At 40.2% G+C, this 18,064-nt stretch overlaps 1 protein-coding gene across 2 annotated transcripts in view; it reads left to right on the top strand.

Moving 5' to 3' along the window:
* The window catches only part of ajm1 (apical junction component 1 homolog), a 54,208-nt gene that overhangs the window by 23,896 nt on the left and 12,248 nt on the right, over positions 1-18,064 (top strand). The window contains exon 1 of one of the 2 annotated variants that reach the window (XM_084339684.1): positions 4,035-4,265. The exons of the other annotated variant lie outside the window; for it this stretch is intronic. The gene's annotated coding sequence lies outside the window, so the exon portion shown is untranslated. Of the gene's footprint in view, positions 1-4,034; positions 4,266-18,064 lie in introns of those variants that run through there. 2 annotated transcript variants of the gene reach the window in all.

The raw sequence follows: 18,064 nt of genomic DNA, 5'->3' as shown, positions 1-18,064 counted from the left end.
TTTATTTTATTCATTTATAATTTAATTGATACATTTCTATTATATTTTAACAAGAGCAGAGCAACCTGTTAGACTAGTGTTTCCTCCCACAAGCACTTAATGTGTGGATACTTTTGCGAGGGGTTTAGTTGTCACCGTGTTCTTGTCGGTGACTGGAGTCAGGAAACCACTGCACCAAACTTTTATTGTGGATTTTTCTCCCTCTCTGTCTTGTTCACTAATGTATCAGTGGAGGGGTTCGTCTTTGTACATACACAACTGATTAAGTCCATCATACATTACTATATCTCTGACTATATGCCCACCTTTACTCAATATGGCTCAATCAAATTTGAATACAACTTGAATAGGTCGGGTGGTTGCTAGGTCACTTTTGTGAGGTTGGAATGTTAAATCCCTCAATCATGCTGTGAAGCGTAAAAAAGTACTCTCACATTTGAATCACTTTATCATGGGCACTGCCTTCCTTCAAGAAATCCACTGAACTACGTTTGAGCATGCTAGATTTAAAAGGGGGATGGGTGGGTTGGTTTTATCATTCCAACATTCATTCCAAGTCTAGAGGAGCTGTAATTCTTACAAATAAAAATGTCCCATTCATCATGTCAGCGGTTGAGGCAGACTCCACAGGCCATTGCCTTATAGTGGTAGGTAGATTAAATAACACCCCGGTTATTCTGGCAAATGTTTATGTGCCAAAGTGGGATGACAACACATTTTTTACTAGCTTTCTTTCACAATATAGACATGCCTCACCTTGTACTAGGAGGAGATATGAATTGTGTGCTGTCACCCTCCCTGGATCATAGTTCACCCAGAACTTTGGCCCCATCTAAATTAGTGCTGGTAATTCAAATGTCTAGTAAAACATATGGGATGGCTTGCACCTGCCATTTTGCTTCTAAAAGCAGAAGTTACTCTTTCTGTTCACCGGTCCATAAATAATATTCATGCATAGATTATTTTTTTCTAGACAATCAACTGCTTCCATTAGTTACAGAGTGTGAATATCAGGCAATAGTAATATCAGATCATGCTGCGTTATTGATGACCCTATGTATACCAACCACACACTGAAGCTACCACCCAATATGTCTTACTACGTTACTACTTTCTGATTCCAAATTTGTCAAATTAATTTCAACTGAGATAAGAGAATATCTAGCATGTACTCAAACCCCAGGAATGTCTTTTTCAACAATTTGGGAATGAAAGCATATGTTAGGGGTCAGATTATATCATATAGGGCCCAACTATAAAAAAAAAAAACCCAAATGAACGTCATAAAAAAATAACCAAGGATATCCCACAACTGGATGGATGTTGATGGACACTTCCAACTCAATTTAATCTCTTATCCACAAAATATGCTGAAGACCCTTTAAATAAAATCAAGACACAAGACACGAGTATGGTGAAAAGACTGGAAAAAGTTTGACTAATGGCAAAAGACTACAGATCATTTTCTAATTGGAATTAATAATGAGATGGGAAATTAAAATGGAAGTGGAAGTTCTTATGTTTTTGCAGTCAGTCTTTCCAATAAAACTCTTTTCAGCAAATATATGATTGTCTTGTATCTGTATTGTGGTACCCAAACACCCGCCTTATTTTGGTTGGTGCCTCACTGTTCCTATGGGTGTATCCACATCTCAACTGGTTACGCTGCTGCTTATAGACATAAAGTATGTGTAGTGTCTGAAGTCATCAGTCATTGACAGTATGTAGGGCATTGGCAGAAATCCTCAGGGACAAGCGGACACAACCCCCATCCTGAGAAAAATATGATTTGTCTCCCCAATATTTCACTGTAAACCCAATTATGTGATTTCAATAATATTTATAATAAGCAATGCTGGCACTTGTGCTAACTATAGACCCTTAATAGTGTGTTTTAAGGTTTCTAAAGATTGAGACCCCCTGCCCTTTGCCTCACAATGGTTTGAGCCACTGCCTCCCCAGGGTGGCACATGACACTGTACAGCGCACGTGATTAGCAGACATGTTAGGCATTTCTTTAGTTCCATCCATCCACCACCAATCACTGCTCATCCTTTGGAGGGTCACAGGGGGCTGGGGCAAAACTCAGCTGACACTGGGCCAGAGATGGGGTACACCCTGAGCAGGTGGCCAGTTCATCACAGAGCTGATACACAGACAAATATAGAGATAACTAACCATCAGACTCACAATCACACCCATGGGCAATTTGGAGTGAAATTAACCTGCATGTCCTTGGACTGTGGGAGGAACCTGGAGCACCTGGAGGAAACACTCTGACATGAGGAGAACCCTCTTGCTAGGGGTGTAACCATACATCAATCCAGCTTGATATATCAATTAAATGATCAACAATCCAACTGCATCGATGCAAAGTGAAAACATCGATTCATATCACCTCCACCGTTAAGATGGTTGATTTATTTTGAAATTCCATCTGTGTGACTGTTTCCGTCCATGTGCAACTCTTTTCTAAACAGTGCTTTGTTTTTATTTAAAAGAACAGACTGTTTTCCATTTAAATGTCTGGAACCACTGATATAATAATATTTCCACTGAAGAGTTCAGTAATAAAATTGTCAAATCATATGTTAGTTGTTTTTTGTGAGTTCCTATAAATGTAAATGGACTTATGATATCATCTCATATCGATCGCAGGCCCCTGTATCGAATTGAATCGAAATCGTATTGTGGCAGACTTTGTGATATTGGCAAATATCGTATCATTGTCCAAAGAATCGATATAATATGTAATCGTGATGAAACTTGTGATTTAAACTCCTACTAACCACTAGACCGTCGTGCCACCCTATTTCTTTACTTCTTCACCTGACTTCAATTAAAAGCTTTGCTAGCGAGCCACAGTAACATCAGTCAGTGTTTGCAAATGTTTGAATTTGAGCCAATGGGACAAGCTCACATAATAATGTAGGCCTAGCGTTACTTTGCATAGTTTCAGCACTACTTTTGGGGTCCCTGTCAGGAACATGTGTTGTGAGTGTTCTCTGCAAAGTTGATTTTACATTTTTGCTGATATAGGGGATTGCAGCATGGGGACGACACAGGGCTGAGTTGACTTGGAGTTTGTGTGGGCTAACTGGTTCTATTGGTCAGTTTAAGCATGTTGTAGTTGATATATTTGACCTCGTGTTTGTTGTGTTGTAAAGCAATATGTTCACAAATTTTGACTCTGAATGTACCTTGGTCCAGTAAAGTATTGTCATAATTTCAATCAAGGGTGTCACTTTGCATTGAAAGTGGTGTTGACATAAGGACTCAGATGAATCAACAGTTTTTATACAGTCTTCAACATATGTGGGCGATTGTACATTTCAACTAATTACGCTGTTAAAAAGTGATGTGGACATAAGTGGTGGAGGCATGTCCCCAGTGCAAATGACATGATGCCTTGAATCATTTCTATTGCAAGTTCCTTGTGTTAAACCACATTGTCTGTACAATCATGAGCCATATGTTTAAAACTACTGACCTTATTTCAGCGCAGTCTGCTGCTGATTATTATATTAATTAAACAAATAGTTAAGTCTCTGAACTGACCACCCCAAAATGAAGTAGAGAACTATGAAGACCAGCTCTGGAGAAGTGGATTGTGAATGATGTTTTGTCATTTTTTGCTTAACAATGACTTTTCGATCAATTATCAAAGATTGCTGATTAATTTGATGTCGATCGGCTCAAAGATGATTCAGCAAAATGCAAAACACTAATCCTGATGGCGGCGCAAAGGGCAAGGTCATGGGGGCTCAGCACATTAACAGATTCCCTCCTGATGGGAGCGTGGACGCGCACAACACATTTACTTTATGAAAATATGGTCGTCGCTGGCAAACAGATGGAGGACGCAGCTCAGCCTCCTTGGCGGAGGTTTACGTGCTTCTGTCGGTGCTGCAGGCAGGATGGAGGCAGAGAGAGGGGGGAGAGAGGGGAGAGGAGAGAGAGAGAGAGAGAGAGAGATCGAGAGGGAGGGAGAAGAGAGAGAGAGAGAGAGAGGGAGGGGGTTGTGGTTGCGGCCACGCACGGTGGATGAGGATGGTGCAGCGGGGTTGCGCAGCGATTCACGAACGATGTAACGTTTGGGAGGAGGAGAGAAAAAAATCCAGGGAGTCCGACCAATAAGGCGGATATTGCAGTTTTACCTCTGGCACATGTCCGATGTCGTCATTGGGAAACCACTATCGCACTGCCTCGTATCGCGTCCGTTACAGAAAATGGATAAGCTCGGGCTGGGATTCCGGACTGATGCGGTAAGACATGGAGCTTCTGATTTGCAGCAGCGTGTTTGTCGCGCTCTGTGAACGGCTACGAGCCTATTTAGGAAGACACAGAGCAGATTATATTAGTGTTACTGTACTTATTGCAGCCATGGATCGTCTCCCATCTTAAGTCATCTTTAATCTGGCACGGTAAGGATTGTGCATCACGTTGTCGCTTCTGTGCACATATCAAATTACATGTTACCATTCGGAGGCTGCAAAGCGTGTGGCTGTGTGAGGATGCATGTTCTGCACAGAGGGCTGCAGTGGCTTATTTGCTCATTACTGTCCTGTGTAGTCATTTCCCTGCTGGCTGCTGTTGGACTAATGTGTTCCCATCCTCGAACACTGACATCATCCTCATCAGGACTGTGGCTGTAGGCAGCAGCAGCAGCAGCAGCAGCTCCTCATGCAGCAGCAGCAGCAGCAGCAGGCAGGAGGCACTACGCAGTGGATGCTAGCTCAGCGCGTCAATGCGACGTTTGTTCGGACTTGATGCATTTCCCCGCGACCCAAGTTCATCTCATTTCCAACAAGACATGTCCTCAGCACTGCACTGTTGCAGTGGTACAGAGGTTGCATGGACTGTTCTGATTTTGTCATAGGAGGAGCAGCAGAATAGCCTAGCCAGATGCTGCACAGCAGTACAGAGGCCACCATATATAGGTAGGTAGGTAGATAGATAGATAGATAGATAGATAGATAGATAGATAACAGTTTAGAATATTTGTGTAATAGAAATAGAAACAATTTTGAACACTATAAAGAATTCTTGGCTGCCCATATCCATGATGATAATTTCCGTCTTTGATGATTTATCTGATTCATTAACCAATCATTACCAACAGCCCAAGTGTTCTATCTTTACTGCTATGAAATAAATATTTTTATTGGAAGAGGTTAACTTTGTATTTTTGCCCCACTTGGTTATAAGATTAGTTATCAGATCATTTTCAATCAGTGACTTACCAATTTATCAACTAATCAATTCAGCACTGTCTTTATATTATTCATTCAATGCAATGAGACCAGTAGAGGAGAGCCTTTCAGCCTGCAGTACCCAGGTGGCCAAGTATGGGAATGTCTCTGAAGACAGATAGTGATGGAGTGAGGAAACTGCAGCAGAGGCCACAGCAGACTGAACCTAATGCCTGCAAACAGTCAGGCAGTGAGTTAGTCTCTTCAGGCAATCGTTTGAACTTGAATTCTTGTTGGTTGCCAACTTTTTCTTATGTTTTATAACCTTCGTATTAATGAGAGCAAGGCTCTCTTTTTCAGGAACACCATGATCACAGTCACACAGTTACACATTCATGTCTGCAAGCTGCCCAGTACAACCACAGTCTGATCCACTGCTGGCCACTGAGCAGCTCCACTGAAGCGGTTGGGGTTAAGGCCCTTACTGCTGGTGATGAGGGAGGGGCAAGTGCTGCCTTTCACTTTCCCCACCCAGACTGAGCTGGCAACCCTCTTGTCACAAGCTCTCTTCTCTAACCTTTGAGCCATCAGTCCCCTAAATATGTTTTAAACTAGACTAACAATAGGGACTCTAAGCAGTGGCAGTTGAGGGGACAGCTAAAGTGTTCGAGAAAAATAAAAAAGCTCCACACTGCACATCCATTACTACAGCAACCCATTCAAATGTTTGGCAGAGGAGTAGCTGTCCCTCTACCCTCACTGCTTTGAGTCCCTAATGAAGACCCACTGATGGTGGGAAGAAGCTTGGTGAAGTTCAACCATATTTATTTTCTGTTGGACTGTGAGTGAATCCACCCTTCAGTGTTGTGGAAAAGCAGGCTCACTGACCAGTGACACTAAAAAATGAAGCACCTTGAAAGTAAAAAACGTACTCGCTCGCTGACACGACCACTTGTACAATAAGTTCTGTTCACATCTAGTGGTCGAGTGTCCCTGTGAGGCAGAAGAAATTCTAGCTACAATAACCATATTTAGCAGCTATAACTAATGACCACACCACCCGGAACACACCCAATCTCGTCCAGTCTCAGAAGTTAAGCAGGGTCGGGCGTGGTTAATGCTTTAATGAGAGACTTAGGAAAACCAGTTGTAACGACAAGTGGTCACCCACCACTGGGTCCGGTTCTGTTCAAGGTTTCTGCCTGTTTAAAAAACATTTTTTTTCTCGCCACTGTTGCCAAGTGCTTGCTCATGGTGGAAATGTTGGCATCTGTGAATACTGTGCATTAATTAAAGAGTATGGTCTAGACCTGCTCCAATTGGACAGTGTCATGAGTGTCATGAGTTGGCACTATATAAATAAAAATGTAATTGAATTGAATTATATTTACCATGTTCACCATCTTAGCTTAGAATGTTAGCATGTTTGCTAATATGCAGTAAACACAAAGTACAGCTGAGTGTGATGTATATACTTTGGCCCTAATGATGGCACATGATGAAAAGTCAGAGGATTACCAAAGTTATAACAGTTCATCCTGAACATGAATAATGATAACTATGTAGACATTTCAATCTGGACTAATGTGGTCGAACAACCAACCAATGGATGGCCCTCAGCTAGGTGACATAGTATCTCAGGGATAGACGATATGTATTTTCTTCAGCTGATAAAGTGAGTGAACAGGCTCAGTTCCTGCAGGTAGGCAGGTATGTGGACAAACAGGTTAGCTTTTTAGAGGCCTGCGACCGCCACAGGCACCAGATAGTTTTTCTCTTCTTTTTTTCATGGAGGGCTGATTTATTGATCACTGTCTGGAATCAAGAGATGAAGAGTTTTTTTTATATAAATATAATAAAAAATGCTTCTAAAATAATAATTAACCAATCCTAGCTCTTAAGGCAAGGATACTGCTGACGTCTCATTATGGGAGATAACTTGGGTGGGTGGGTTGTTGTTTTTGAAATGTGGTTTTCAAGTTTAGGTATTTTTTTAAAGGTTCTGTTTCTTCTTTCTTTAATGATGGTTTTATCTCACTTTAAATGAATTATCTGACCCCAGTAATTACCTTTCTGTGGATTAATGTCTGTTAGTGGTTTTCTTGCAATTGTCTGCTCTGCAGTATTCTGGATGGAATGTAAGGTCCTTTCTCCCTTAAAGCACATGGGCACCCAAATTGCTTTCTCGCAAGACCCTCAGATCAGCTTCGAATTAGAAAAGGTTGGTTGGGTCAACTTCATCATTCTGCTTTCCCACAAGGTGTTGCAATAATGATACATAAATCTGTACCTTTCTGAGGTTATTGCTGATCCTCCGGGGCACTTAACTATTAATACGAGGACGTTTCCTGTGGCTGTCTCATCATCCCAAATTGGGATGATCCTGTTTTTTTCTTCAGATCTCCCGGCTTTACATACTTTCCTGTTAAGGACTGTATGTGTAAGCGATACCCTTGTTTCCTTAGACTTTGATCTTGATCTGAAAGGGATCATTTCTCTGCCTCGTAACAACTTTTTTGCACAACCATCTCCTGTGTCTGTTACATTAAAAACAGCCTGGTTCAGGACCTCAAAGTGAAGTCAAACATTCACTACATGGCTCTGTTTGCACACAGACTTTGATTTCCCCTCTTGCCTGATCTGGCCTGTGGGTGTCACTGTTCAAGCAATTGAATCAGAATTTCTAAATTTCAGCAGATTTGGCAACCCCTCTTCATATTGCCACATTGAAGCTTCTCCCTCCACCCTCTTCCTGTTCAGCCTAGACCTGTGTATGACTCACATACTGATTATTATTCATCATAATACACACAGACCCAACTTTCTGTTTGACTTTTAGTTTTTTTGTTCCGCTTTGTTGTTTTTGCAGAACTTCTTCCTTTTGAAAACTGTCAAAATTGTCCACACCATGCATCTAGTCTACGCTGCATGGCTGTACCCGGGTGCAGTAATTTGACATCATGGGTGCGACAACAGCATGCTACCCTTTGTACTTGCCAAGAGGCCTGTCTGTCTGCGGACAGATTTCGTTAGCGCCATAGTTTCACAACCATGTAAGATGCAGTCATAAAACAGTTGTGTAGTTGAGATCAAAATGAAGTCCCAGTTTGAAGATGGATGTGGTCTGAGCAAGGCTGCCAGAAATAGCGGGGGCGAAGTTGGGGAAGGGCCATCTGCCCCCCATTTCACACCCCTGGCCCATATTTGTCTTAAGTCTTGCATCACTGTATCCCAGTTTCAATCATTCCCGTCCACTCGAAAACATTGGGTCAAACTCTTGTGATGGGATCACACCAGCAGCGATACCAAATCAGTGGGTGCCATGACATGAGAGAATTGAGTTTGGTGAAACAGGTGAATTGTAGCACGTTTAATGTTTTACATTCAGCAAAATTCAGCATTTCAGCAAAACACATTGGGTTGCAGACTTCACCAGATTTCCCTGATTTAATTACCCACAATTCATTGCAATACGGATATGACGTTGAAGTTTTTATGAATGGGTGTTACAATAACTTTATATTAACGTCGATTAACGTCCCTCGCAGACTTGACGTGTTGACAGTAAACACTACTCAGTACGTACGACTGATGTCCGCGAGATTTGGATGCAGCCTTCTTCTTCTTCTTCTTCTTCTTCTTCTTCTTCTTCTTCTCCTTCTTCTTCTTCTTCTTCTTCTTCTTCTTTTTCTCTGTGTTTATTGGCAGAATTACAAATCAACCTTAAAGATGCATACCGCCACCCACTATCAGAATGGCTTCACGACAAATTTAAAATAAATCGCGCAGAAAAATATAAATTTTCTTCACAGGTTAATATTGTTGCAACAGTGCAGTGGCTTCCCCCAGAGTTAGTTTTAAATGTCCACAGCTTTAAGGAGAAAAGTGATGATAACATCCTCCCAGCCTTCACACAGACTGCACTTTCCCCTCTTGCCTGCCCTGGCCTGTAGGTGTCACTGTTCAAGCAATTTAATCAGAATTTCAATCATGGAAGATGGAAGACTGAAAATGATACTGAGATTTGGTAATGGTTTATTTCAACCAATTACTCTTTTGTATACTTTGATCTCCCTCTTGTCTCTGAAAGATAGAGGAGGGGCAACCTCCTCTGCCTCTGTGGACCAGCTCCCTCTGCTGGATCTGAGTGTTTCTGTTTTCTTGCCTTCGATCAAATTTGGAATGTTTAGAGAGGTAACATAGTGTAACCTCTGTATTTATATCTCGGTAGAACCTTTGATTTGAACCTTTTTTAGGTTTCTGATCAGGATGCTGTCTGTGTAGATGGGTCTTTGACTCTTCTACCATCACTTCTGTAGTCAGCTGAGGATTAGAGCCATCTTGACACTGCTGCAGCTAAACCCTGAGCTGGATTTGATTTCTTCGTCTCGTCAGTAGCAGTGGAAAATGACAGCAAGAAGCATATTCTCATATTCATATTTTAGTTATGCCATTTAAAGGTTTTGCAGAAAAATCGACCTTGATCCACATGTCGGTTTCTCACACGCAGAATAAGGGCTTACCTGGTACTCCAGAATATGTTACACTGAGGGTTGTATTTGACATCCTATGAAGTGTAAAAACGGAATGAAATTAACATTTTATTGCAGAAGGGGCCACCTTTTTGTAGAAGAATGTCTGCACTTAGTGTTGGAGACAAGAAACAATCATAGACATTAGATGCTGGTAAATGGGCTGCTCAACCGGAGCAACTTTAGTGTGTAGAAGGATGAATTTGTATTCAGTCTCCCACATAGACTGGGTATGTGGGAAGTTGAATACAGATTCATATTTTATGTAGCTTCCTCCCTCCACAACCCACACCCACAGAGTAGGGGTGTTGAGGTGGGGGGTGGTGAAATTGTTGCACATCTGACTTTAACAGGGAACCTAAAACCTTAAATGTAAATAACAAAGTTTATTTGCACTTGATCATTGTCAATTATCAACAACATCAGATAATTTGTCAGAGAGTGAGGCAAGAAGTCGGTGAACCTATCTCAACATAACATAAAACTTGAAACATTATCTCGTCTGTGAACAGGATTTCTGCCTGAGTCACTGTCAGATATATTGTCATCAGCAATGGTGCTTGTTTATCAATGAAGACAACTTCCATGATCCCACACTCCTGACATCGTTTGTTTTATTTAGATTGAGAGATCCCTAGGGTTGCTATGCGCAAACATTAAAGAAACCATTTTACAAAAAATACTTTTGGTATTGGATGAAACACAGTCATCCAATACCAAAATCTAGCTCTGATAATGACGTTGGAGGCACATCAGCATACACAGTGAACTTGATTCATATGTTGAGTAATCTGAAACATACATGACTTTGAATAATTATCATATAAAAATCGTAATTAATTAATCAAAATTGTAAAAAAAAAAAAAAAAATTCTAAAGGTTTAAATTTCTTTTGTGAATAAAAAAAGATGGAGTTTTAGACAGAGATGAAGTCTAAGCCACTGGCAACATGTGACACATAGGTTTATGATGCTATTAGTGACTAATGTATTACATCATATTAGATTACATTAATTTAGAATGACACTATCCAAAGTGATTTACAATAAACGCATTCAACCATGTGGATACAACCAAAAAACTGCAAGAATCCTGCAACTACATCAACTTCAGCGTTTATACTGAACTGCTTCTTGCACTACATTTAGAACAAATAAGACAGAGATAATGTGGCCATTTGTCAGTTGGCTGGTTGGTCTCTCAGCAGGATCACACAACTGAACGGATTTCCATGAAACTTGGAAGGAGGATGGGTCTCGGCTCAGAACAGACTCCATTAACTTTTGGTGTGGATAACGGGGGTGGATCGGAATTTGTTCTCCCCGTCTTTAACATTGTGAGATACAGCGTTTTTTGAATTTTGCGGCTCGTATCAATGAATGAGTACAATTTGATGCTGATCCAAGATCTGGTTAAATTATGGTTAAGCAGTTATGTGTAGTTTAAAATTTAGAGTGATCCAGGGCTATCAAGTGTGATCTTGGATAAGGCTTGATTGAATTAAAGGGGACTGTTGGGCCTTGGTATGTGCTCTAATTAGTGCCAGTTGAGTTATTCATTTATTTTAAGGGCCGAGGTGCAGTCTGAACAGATGAGTTTCCAGTCTGAGATGTAAGATGTGTAGAGTTTCTGCTGTTCTGATGTCTATGGGGAGCTTGTCCACCATTGCTGAACATAGTGGAGATGCTGATGTGTATGGGTTGACAATGCCCTGGATGTGGGGTGGGCATAAGCCATTTGCAGCATGGTAGGCAAGTATCAGCAGTGTCTTGAATCGGATCCCAGTTGGCAGTGCTGCTGCATTCTGGATGTGCTGCAGGGGTCGGACAGCTGAACTTTTGTTTAGGGGCTATTATGGCTGAAATAGCATTGGAGAAACAAAACTGAAAATGTAAATGTAGTAGAATCAAAGGCCATCCAGCTTCTTGGGGCTATTGAACTACAGTGGCAGATGTATCCCCTAAGTGGCTGCTACATCAGAGGTATTGAAGAGACTCATGATGCAATACTGCAAATGGATGTTGGAAACGGAGCAGGAAACAGAGTTTACAGAGCGGAAGAGTGAGCTAGCTTGCTCACATGTAATGGCACACTTCAGTCAAGAGGCTGAGGCAGAGGATGGAAGAGGTGCTGAAGTGGAATTAGGAACAATCATGAGCCAAAAGCAAACAGATGGAACACACCAGCCTCTCTGTTCACTGATGTATAGTGTTGCTATGCTGAGATGGACCGAGAAAAACTCGCTTTTGCCTTGACATGTGAGAAAAATTCATAGGTGTTCCTGTACAGAAAAGACTTTATCATGGTTGCAGAGGCAATAAATAGAAGGAATATAAGACTATATTCAGTATCAAAGTCTAAACAACCAGATTAGAGTGTCACGTGGGCTTTAGTTGTCCAGATCATTGATACTTTTGCTTCCACCTTTGATACAATTTAGTTTGTGTTGCTCACAACATTGAAAGATAATGGCATCATCTGGTTCCAGAGAGCCCAGCCCCGGTAGAGATAGCACTGTAAACTAGAGATGGGATTTATGGCTCTTTGAGGGGAGCTGGATCTTGGTGAGCCGTTCCTTTGAAAGAGCCGTTCAAAAAACTGGCTCATTTGACTGATTTTTTTTTACGCAAAGGCAGCGTGCACAACTCAGATGGCGTAATGCTTCATTTGTATATCTAATAAGCACCATGCAGTTGAGCTGCGCTCCTCCCCATGTAACTTTTTTTCCCTCCTGTTCTCTGTCCCACTCAGGGGAGGAGCAAAGGAGGAGCTTTTGTGTGCATCTGCGTGAAACACAAAGTGATATATAAAAAAAAATTAAAAAAAGAACGGTTCCCAGCTGCGACTCGGTTCCCATCGTTCATGTTAACGAGCCGTTCAAAAGAATCGGTTCGTTCGTGAACGTCACAACACTACTGTGAACTGCTTTCACTGGGACTACACTATTATTGTTTAGTGGAACAGGTACACTATCTCTGCAAGGAGATGTCCCTGTTCAGTTTTGTTACTGTACGTTTTTAATGCTATGAAGAGCAAAAGACTCTATCAATACATGGTGTCTGAGATATTCCCTATAACAGAGGGCACTAACAGCAGGACCACGGTCTGAGTCCGGACCCAGATGCTGTCCTATCTGGACCTGGACCTATAATTGATAAAATATAACATTATTAATATTACATTTTGACAAAGCACTTTTATTTGAACTGGTGCAGCTTTTTACAGCACTGGTTTAGCAGCCCCAGGAAACAAACAGACCAATTGCATGCGTTGTAAATCATCTCACATGACTCGGCCAATCAAATCGCCACATTGGGACCAGCAGGGCGACTCGAGTGAGTTAAAGAATAGACACATATACCTCTTTACTGGCTTAGCATTTCATGAAAAGTTGTATGTTACATGGTGTTCTCTAAAAAACAGAGCAGTGGATGATAAAACCAGAGCTCTCAATCAAGAATGGACTCTCTCATGTCACTTTGCCAATCAGCAGTTCAAAACCAGTCTGTCTCATATTTTAAAGTAAACTAAAGTTTAGCTAAAGCTGAGCTCACTTCTCTTGCTGAACAGGACAAAGCTGTTAAGATGTGTTGAGATTGTTTAATTTAAAGTTGGTTGAGTGTTAAGATGTTAAATGGAGTTAAGAATGAAGAAAAAGGGAAAATCAAAGTACTCTAACTACTTCTTATTTAAAATCCTTTCAGTTCAATGGGAATCTGACAATATTGTTGAAATATAGAATTAGGGCCCGTGTCCACATAGAGTTTTTCTCGGGCAGAAAGCGTTGGCTGTGTGCTCGGGAGCGCTGGGATGAAGTGCTTGTACACAGACAGAAAAAACGCTGTACGTTGGTTTTGATTGACAGCTGCTAACACCATGGTAACAGAGGGCCGACCACACAGCTAATTAGGGTTACGCGATGTCTGCTGAATAGGCATATGATGATGTCTACAGAGAAACATCGTGATGGACGATGACATCGTTGTATATGAATTTTAGGCAGTGTGTCCCCTCAGTGTTGTCTTAAGGCAGCAGTTGTGTATTATATGATTATATATATATATATATATATATATATATATACATATATATAATCATCATCATAATCTAAGGACAGGCCCAACACAGTTTTGTATTATATGATTATATATATATATATATATGTATATATATATATATATATATAAAATCATCATAATCTAAGGACTGGCCGTACACAGTTTTGTATTATATGATTATATATATATATACTGTATATATATATATATATATATATATATATATATATAATCATCATAATCTAAGGACTGGCCCTGTTGGAGGGACCTGAATTAGAGAACTTCATATCATCTGCAGGCTTGAAAGGCCGTAATATGTGAGGTTTTTTTGCAGCGCCTTGCATCACAGAACACGAACAAAGCATAGCTCACTGACTGAATTATAATGGAGCTTGCAACCAATTCTCAGCACTTTGCTGAGTATCACTGCCTTTCTTTTGGACAAAGTATGTATAATTACTCGCTTGTATGAGCAGGAGAGTGGGAGAATGACATATAACCTAATTTTTGCAAGGATCAACATAGTGGAAGACATGGTCTTTCATTTCCCTTCTCTGACCTTGCTGTTTAGTGTTCTACATCATCTTAATACACCGTGCTGCTTGTAGTGTTCTGTGATCTTAGTACACCTTAATGGAAGCGCTAGATCATCTTGATACCTCCTTACTACCAGCACTGGAACAGCTTACTGCAATCTTTCTATTGTCTTGATACACCTTACTGCATGCATTACACCTTGTGATACCCTATACTGCAAGCATTACTTTGTGTGCTTATTAATAGTTGCTGTGCTTGTGAATGTATGTATATATATATATATATATATATATATATATATATATATATATATATATATATATATTTTATTTTTATTTTTTTTTATTTATAATTTTTTTTATTAATTAATTAATTAATTTTTTCCTTCTCCTTGAATTAATTTATTAATTTATATTTATTTTTGAGAGAGTGTGTGGGTCACCCTACCTAAATATGACATACTTACCTTCAAAATTACCAGGGTGGACGGGGTGGGGTGGGTGGGTGGGGGGATTGTTCATTTATGTTCATTTATGTTCTTGAATGTAAAAAAGAAAAAGAAATAATACTATTTGTATGTACCTATGTATTTCATGCCTGACAATTGATAAATAAAAGTTATAAAAAATAAAAAAAAATAGTTGCTGTGCTTGGCCAGAATTTTAATTTAAAACTAAAAAAATGAACAGTGTCATCATCATCATCATCATCACCATCCTGGAGTGTGAAGATAGAATCAATCTATCAATCAACATCAACAATTATTTGTATAGCGCCGATTCACAACAAAAGTCTTCTTATTACACTTTCCAAATTGAGCAGGTCTAGACCACACTACTTAAAATAATTTCTTTACAGAGACCCAACATTTCCCCCATGAGCAAACACTTGGCGACAGTGGCGAGAAAAAAACTGCACTTACCAGGCAGAAACCTCGAGCAGAACCGGACTCAATGGTGGGCAGTCATCTGCCTCAACTGGTTGGGTTGAGAGAGAGAGAGAAGGAGAGGGAGGCAGAGAGAGAGAGGGAGAGAGAGAGATCCAACAGAATCCAACAGAATCTTTACATGCAGAATTCTGCAGATACATTTTACACGTACACAGAAACACACCAACAAATGCATGTAGAGCAGAATTAGGCAGATACCCACTGATAATTAACATTCAAAAGAGAACGCTCAACTTTTTTAACCACCTGAAATCCAGCCAGAGACACCCTCCACTCCAAAGCCCTCCAAACTCAAGAGCTGAGCCCAGAAAAGAGTCCCCTATGTCAGCTGGTACTGAGGCTAACTGCCCCCTCTCAGACACAGTCTGACCAGCCTCACAACAACACTGCTCTCCAAACACCAATCAGAGTAAAGCAAATTATAACACAATGTAAAGAAACCTACCTGGAACATTGGAAAGAAGGAACTAAAAGCCAAAGTAGATCAGAATGTTATCTAGCCCTAAAAAGAGATGATGAATTAGCAGAATATCTCTCTGTCAGAGATAGAAAGCAGAGACGGATGCTCACCAAGTACAGGCTCAGGGACCACAAACTGACAATCCAAACAGGAAGACACAAACAATCATGGCAACCAAAGGAAAACAGAACATGTGGTCACTGCTCGACAGGTGAGGCTGAGACAGAGATGCACTTTCTCCTACAATGTAAAGCATTCAACGAAACCAGGAACATTTATTTTAACAAGTTCAACTCTGTAATCTCAGAGTTCAAAGAGCTAAACAACATATCAAAATTAAAAATACTCCTGGGAGAAGGAGACAGGGCATATCTGCTGCCCAATATGTGTCAACATGCCACAACCTGAGGGACAGTGAGTGACCAACACACACACACACACACACACACACACACACATACATAAATCAATCTTGGTGTTGTGTTTGTGTTGTTATTTGTTATGTTCTGTGCGAATGTTTGGACAAGTTGTGTTTTGATGCTTTGGCAACATTGTTGTAAAACTTTCATGCCAATAAAGCCCCTTTGAATTGAATTGAATTGAATTGAATTGAATTGAGAGAGGGAGGGGGTCAGGGAGGGAGGGAACAGTGCTTACATTATGTCAAAGACGTCTATGTTCTGTATGTTCTGTGTTGCATAGAGTCTACTGAAGCTAGCATGATAGCCAGCTAGCCCCAGCCCATCCTGTCTTGTAAACCACTTTATACCTCCAGGGTAAATAGTCTGATAGCCCCGTAGTTTCAGTTAAACAAAAACCAAATAAATCAAATAAACTCACAAATTGTCAAGAAAGTACATATTTTTAAACTATTTTATGGATTAAACTGAAAAATATAACCGTAAATTCAAATTCAAGTTTCTCTCTTTTACCAAACTAGGATGAGCTTAATTATACTATGAAGTGCAGTAGTAGTAGAGCAGTAAGTGGCTACACTGCCCCCTATGGTTCTGGAGCTACCTTCAAATTCTGGCCATTTCTTAAAAGTTACAACATAAAACAATTGTAACTTGTGGTCTTTGTATTGTTGACCACTGCAGGAAATGTACTGCATCCAGGAGTCAATACAAAACCAATAGATGCCACCATCAGCTTGGCATTTGACAGTCCTACTAGATGCCAGGATGATGTTGAAACTGGTTAGTTTGAATCATTCTACATTTTTAAAGATTAACACCAAAATTATACCAAACATGTACCAAATTATGACCCCAAAACCAGAGTATATCCCGAACCCAGGATTTTATGCACCCTTACATTCTTATCATTGACAGTGTTTGAATTGTTATTGCAATTTAACTGTTTTGATTGCTAGTCTCTCTTTAGGTCTCACATTAGGCTCCATTTTCATGGCGGGCAGCAAGAATAAAAACATTAGCATAACTTTTCCTAATCTGTTGGGCCAGATGGTTTGTGAGACAAAATCATCTGGAAAGGAGCCACAAACTGCTTGGAAAAGAGTAGGCGCTTGCAAAAATACTTGGCAGGTGATTGGCCAGACCATTGGTCTATCACGGTCTATCATGGGTGGACCCAGTTGGTAAATGTAACTTCAACTGAAGCCAGTCGAAAAAAAATGAAGAGCGAAAACATCTTCCCATCGAGAAAAGCCTTCAGTGCCGTTCTTTGCTCTGCTTAAATGACATAAACTCTCCAGTTCTGATTTAACTGATGCTATAGCAGCATCTATGATAATAATACTTATGATAATAATAATAATAATAATAATAATAATAATACATTTTATTTATATAGCATTTTCAAATCATGGTTATAAAGTGCTTTACAGGTGAAAAATAAAGATATCACACGCAGCAAATATTAAAACAAGAAACATAAATTTGTACGAAAAAGATTAAAAACAACACACCATGAATAAAAATTATAAAATAAAATGATAAAAATAAATTATAACAGTAAGGCAAGAGGAATAGAAACCAGAACAACAACAGATGTACTAAAACAAAAGCCTTCTTATAAAAGCAAGTTTTGAGGCGAGATTTAAAAGAGATAACTGACTCTGCAAGTTTAAGTTCCTCAGGCAGGGACTTCCAAAGTAGTGGAGCTGACAGTAAATGCCCGATTTCCTTTTGTAGCGAGTCGGGCTGAGGAGGCAGTTGTCTTGCTGAGGATCGAAGGCAGTGGCTCGGCTCATAAGGCACAAGTTAATCTATGTAGGCAGGAGCAAGGTCATGTAGAGCTTTAAGTTACTAGTAAAAGTTTAACACCAAGTCTGTATTGACCAGGTAGCCAATGAAGCATTGCAAGGGTCTGGT

Source organism: Pagrus pagrus (assembly GCF_965226575.1).
Source record: "Pagrus pagrus genome assembly, chromosome: 19".
Classification (NCBI taxonomy): Eukaryota; Metazoa; Chordata; class Actinopteri; order Spariformes; family Sparidae; genus Pagrus; species Pagrus pagrus.
This window is presented reverse-complemented; position numbering and strand designations above follow the sequence as displayed.